Below are 6,171 nucleotides of genomic sequence, written 5' to 3'. Positions count from 1 at the left end.
TCACATGTACACATACATGCCTGAGACAGATTATGTGGTTCAGTGTTACAGTTTTACAGCCAATATAATGCAGGATGTGGGGAGATGGGGTGGGTCTGCAGCATCATCATGCTGTTCTTAAACTGGGATGTGAGCTGGGTGCTGGCTTCTCAATTAGAGGATAAACACCTGTGGGAGTGTCATTTTTACTTAATGTTGGATCAACAACCTTTTCAAACAAAAATCATGAATCTGTTATAGAGTAGTTTCGCACAAATTTTTAAAAGATAAAGGAGTTTTCAGAGAAATATCTGTTTATGGCAGGCTGTTCTGGGCCATAGAATCACTTGTTTTACAAATTCCCTATTCTCTTGTAAGGGATCATTTTCAAAATCTTCTACCAATAAATGGTGATTGAGAGGAGAGCACAAAGTAAATAATTTCTTATGTGGATAAATATTAATTCCTCGATATAATGATGTTTTTAAAAGTAACATCTTTTTTTTGAGACAAGGTCTCCCTTTGTTGGCCAGACTGGAGTACAGTGGCACGATCTTGGCTCACTGCAACCTCAGCCTCCCAAGTAGCTGGGACTACAGACATGTGTGCCGCCACGCCTGGCTAAAATTTGTATTTTCTGTAGAGATAGGGTTTTGCTGTGTTGCCCAGGCTGGTATCAAACTCCTAGATATGAGAGATCCACCTGCCTTGGCCTCCTAAAGTGTTGGGATTACAGACATGAGCCCCCATGCCCAGCCTAAAAAGCAACATCTTGTCAGTACTTTAAATAACCTCAAAACAGCTTGTTTGCAAGGTGTGATGGTTAATACTAGGTGTCAACTTGATTGGATTGAAGGATGCCTTTATAGCTCGTAAAGTAGTATTGTTTCTGAGTGTGTCTGTGAGGGTGTTACCAGAGAGACTGGCATTTAAGTCAGTGGACTGGGAGAGGCAGACAACCTCACTGTGCGTGGGTACCATCCATTCAGCTGCCAGTGCGGCTAGAACAAAGCAGGTGGAAGAAGGTGGGATAAGTTGGTTTGCTGAGTCTTCTGGCTTTCATCTTTCTCCTGTGCTGGATGCTTCCTACCTTTGGACATCAGATGCCAGGTTCTTCAGCTTTTGGACTCTTGGATTTACACCTGTGGTTTGCCAGGGGCTCTCCAGCCTTCAGTCCTTGACGGAAGGTAGCACTGTTGGTTTCCCTGCTTTTGAGGCTTTGGACTCACACTGAACCACTGCTGGCTTCCTTGCTCCTCAGCTTGCAGACGGCCTATCGTGGGACTTCACCGTGTGCTTGTGTGAGTCAATTCTTAATAAATTCTCTTTCATATATACATACATCCTACTAGTTCTGTCCCTCTGGAGAACTCTAATACACAAGGGTTACTTCAAAGAAAAGCTAATTTGCCTAGATGAATTTTCACTTTAATAAAGGAAGAGATAAAATCTTTAATCAGAGAGGGGTTTTTTTTTTTTGAAACTTTGTAATTAAGCCTTGCTTCTGAATGGCTTCAAAATTAGCTTTTGATAGAGTTGTAATTTTATGCTTAAACCAGACTGTATTCTCAAGTTATAATACCAGTTTTCTGATTATTTTTAAAACTGTATTTGATTTTTATTTCTTAGTGTTTTTTAATGTTACAGAATCATTTTGATATGGTCTAGAGACCAACTATTGTTAAGCTAGATTCTGTTTTCAGTACCCATTTTACACTAAAGCAACAAAGGGCCTATGTAATATATTAATTGCAGAACTCCCCTTGAAACGTTTATGGAAGCTTTACAAGTCTTTGAAAACTTGGGATAAAAAAGTGTAATAAAGACATAGTTTAGTGGGACTGGTGATCAAAGATTTCTCTTGATCTACCTAACACCTTACTTAGCTTAGTCTTCACTTATAGTGGAATCATTAGAGGGCCACTGTCTTGGTAGGGGGTTTTCTTGTTTTTTTTTTTTTCTTTTTCTTTTTTGAGACAGGTTCCTGCTCTGTCACCAAAGCTGGAGAGCACGGGCACAATCAGGGCTCTCTGCTGCTTTGAACTCCTGGGTTCAAGTGGTCCTCCCACAGCACCCTCCTGTGTAGCTGGGACTACAGGTGCATGCCACCACACTTGGCTAATTATTTATTTATTTATTTATTTTGTAGAAATGGGGTTCTTCCTTTGTTGCCCAGGCTGGTCTCAAACTCTCGGGCTTAAGCAGTCTTCCTGCCTCAGCCTCCCAAAGTGCTGTGATTGAAATGTGAGCCACTGTACCCAGGGACCACTCTCTAAAAGCTATTATGATTGTGGGTTTACCCCATCAAAGCTGTTATCTATATTTGCATCTCTCCTTCCTTTCCTGGAGAGTGGGCTGTTCTACTTACTCACAATTCTTCATGCATCTGTTCTAGAATGTAACTTGAAGATTTGAAAGAACCCAGTTGCTAAGCTTAATTGAGCATCTACTTTACTGAGTATTACACTGTCTTGGTAATTAAATAAACAGGGATAATTTGAAAACAATAATACATGCAACTGCCATTTGACAAAATTTGTAAAGGTAGATTTTGTGAAGTAAAGAAGTAAAACTCAAATCATATCATGAAAAAAGTGATGACCAGGGCAGGAAATTTGGGAAGCAAGAAGATTAAGGCTTTCTAGAAATGCAGAGCAGTGATGTTAAGAAGGTGTAGGCAAGGGTAAAGGGTGAAGTTACCTCAAATGATGGGCTGAGTTCAGACTTATAATCTTGTGTGCTCCATCAATCTTGCTTCAGTTCCTTACCTTTACTACCATGATAGACACCTGCATCTCATCTCAGCCTCCCTGTTCTGTGACTACTAGGCAAGTGCTTCTCAAATTTCAGTGGCATACGAATCACCAGGAGATGGCATTAAAATGCAGGCTGATTCTGTAGATATGGACTGGGTTGGAGATTGCATTAACAAGCTCCCAGTTGATATTGAGAAACACACTTGAATAGAAGGCTCTTATTCCTGCTCTGGCCACCCTTATTCTGTTCTGCCTTAAAAAAAATATTTTAAGAAGCCAAATAGGGAAAAAAGGCTTATAAGAAAACGAACTTTGTGTGCTTTTGACCTTTGTCTGTCTTTCTGTTGCTGAAGCAACCACTTTTAGACATGCTGGTGTATATCTCTTTTCCTATTTCTAAATACTATTGCAATCTCGTTATTACTATTATTATTATTTTTTTTTTTTGAGATGGAGTTCTGCTCTTGTTACCCAGGCTGGAGTGCAATGGCATGATCTTGGCTCACCGCAACCTCTGCCTCCTGGGTTCAGGCAATTCTGCCTCAGCCTCCTGAGCAGCTGGGATTACAGGCGTGGGCCACCACGCCCAGATAATTTTTTGTATTTTTAGTGGAGGCAGGGTTTCACCATTTTGACCAGGATGGTCTCCATCTCTTGACCTCATGATCCACCCGCCTTGGCCTCCCAAAGTTCTGGAATTACAAGATTGCACCCGGCCTGCAATCTCATTATTTTTAACAAGAGATGCCCAGGCTACAATGTGGTGGCCCATTCATGGCTCACTGTAGCTTAAAACTTCTTAATTAAAGCAGTCCTCCTACCTCAGCCTCACAAGTAGCTGGGACTACAGGTATACACTATCACTCCTGGCTAATTTTTTTAATTTTTTTATTTGTAGAGATGGGATCTCACTGTGTTGCCCAGGCTAGTCTTGAACTCCTGGCCTCAAATAATCTTCCCACTTCAGCCCCCAACATAGTTGGGATTACAGGAGTGAGCCACCACACCTGATTGCTGTTGTCCCCTGGTTCATCACTTTCCAGAACCAACTGGCAGTCCCTGACCCAGTGATGGATGAACAAATGCACTCAGACACAGATACTCAGTGAAAGAGCAGTCTGGGAGTCCAGGCAGCCTACAGACCCGGAGGAAGGTGCTGTAAAGAGTTACAGCTGCATTCCTGACCAGCTGGCACTCCAGGCATTTTTTCAGTGTAGATTTAATGACAGAGGCTGTGAGTCATCATACTTGTGGCTAATGATTACAGGCCAGGTTCCAAGGCCTAAAGCAAACACCATTTGTGGGTAATAACATTGTTGATACCTCCCCCAGGAGAGAGCAGTCATGTGCCCCTGGATGTTCAAAGGTCAGTCTTAGGACCACATGAGTAAACAAGCTCTTTAGATAAACTCCCCCACATTTCCTTTGTACCTACTTCTGCCTAATTGCCTCTAGATAAGAACTGCCACCTTTGGCTCATTCCTCCCCAAGGCTTTTGCAAAAACCTCCTGGCCTTCCAAGAAGGTTTGTATCTATTTTACAGTTTTTCCCACCACCCTGACTGAATCCCTCTCTTGACTTCCTGTTTCAGAAAATGAGGAATTTATTTCACATTCCATTTCTTCCCTCCATCCTTTTAATGTCGTATCTAAAATTTTTGTTAAATCAATATTAGCTGTCTTTGTTATTATGACCATAAATATGCTCTAATAAGCCACATAGTATTCTATGTTTACTTGTTTTTAGTACTTTTCTGTATATATTATTGGAGCTAATAATTACTCATTTCTTTTAAAATGTTTTCTTTAGGCCAGGTGTGGTGGCTCATGTCTGTAATCCCAGTACTTTGGGAGGGCAAAGTGGGTGGACTACTTGAGGCCATGAGTTCAAGACCAGCCTGGCCAACATGGTGAAACTTCGTCTCTGCCCAACATATAAAAATTAGCAGGCCGTGATGGTGCATGCCTGTAATCCCAGCTACTTGGGAGACTGAGGCAGGAGAATCGCTTAGACCTAGGAGGTAGAAGTTGCAGTGAACTGATATTGTGCCACTCCACTCCAGCCTGGGTGATAGAGTGAGACCCTATCTCAAAAATAAAAAATAAATTATGTTTTCTTTGGCTGAGTGCAGTGGCTCACTTGTATAATCCTAGTACCTTGGGAGGCCAAGGCAAATGAATTGTTTGAGCTTAGGAGTTCAAGACCAGCCTGGGCAACATGGCAAAACCCTGTCTCTACCAAAAATACAAAAAATTAGCCAGGCATGGTAGCATGCACCTGTAGTCCCAGCTATTCAGGAGGCTGGGGTGGAAGGATTGCTTGGACCCAGGAGGTAGAGGTTGCAGTGAGCTGAGATCATGCCACTGCACTCCAGCCTGGGTGACAGAGCTAGACCCTACTTCTGCCTCATTGCCTCTGAAAACAAATAAAGTAAAATGTTTTCTTTGTGGCTGGGCACAGTGGCTTGTGCCTGTAATCCCAGAACTTCAGGAGGCTGAAGTAGGAGGATTGCTTGAGGCCAGGAGTTCTAGACTAGCCTGGACAGCACAATAGTTATTTTTAATGTATTTTTTCTTAACATTTGCAAGAAATTGCTCCCATTTTCCTCTGCCTTCCAGTGTTTTTATGAGGAAACAGTTTTTATTTTCATACCTTTGTATGTCAACAGTCATTTTTTTTTCTGTAAAAGATTTAGATCTCTTTTCTTGGGCATAATATTCTAAAATTTCATGACTGTGTCAGTCCTTGGCCTTCGATAATGGGGAGGGTTTCCTTCCCTACCTTATTCTCTCCTTAATGGGTTTTCTATTATTAAGGTGTTCTGTTTTAAGGGAGATTTTCCTAACTTTCTCTTCCCATTTATTCTGTTGAGTTTTAAAGTTTTTTCAGCTGTTTTTTAACTTTTCAGTGTTTCTGTTTATATCAAAGCATCCTGTTTTGTTACTGGGATTGGATTGATTTTCTTATCTCAGATCATTTATTTGAATTACATTGAAGTTTTATTTAGTACCCACCCTTGTCTCTATTTCCTTTACGTTTGTTGGTTTATATTTTGGTCTCTATTTTATAAGCATGCCTTGAGGGCAAATAGCCCTGCTAGTTGTTGGTCCCACTCCTGCCATTTGCAGGTGCTTTAATTTCACCTTCATTCTGTCTCTTGCATCATTTTCTGAGCCCATATTTTGGGCACAACTGACCTGCATTAATATTAAAACAGAAACCTTAACAGAACAATAAGATACCAACATGACAGTGGACCCTGAAAGAAATTAGTGTACTTTAAAATATATATTTCTTTGACATATTTTCAGATGGCCCTGCAAAACTTTCTGATAAGGGAAAATCTACATTCTATAGAGAATCCCCTTCCCCTTCCAGGTCTTTTCTCTAATCCCAGAGAGAATTAAGAGTTTGGCACCTTTTGAAATCTTATAAG

This window comes from Callithrix jacchus, chromosome 2 (assembly GCF_049354715.1).
Source record: "Callithrix jacchus isolate 240 chromosome 2, calJac240_pri, whole genome shotgun sequence".
Lineage (NCBI taxonomy): Eukaryota > Metazoa > Chordata > Mammalia > Primates > Cebidae > Callithrix > Callithrix jacchus.
This window is presented reverse-complemented; position numbering follows the sequence as displayed.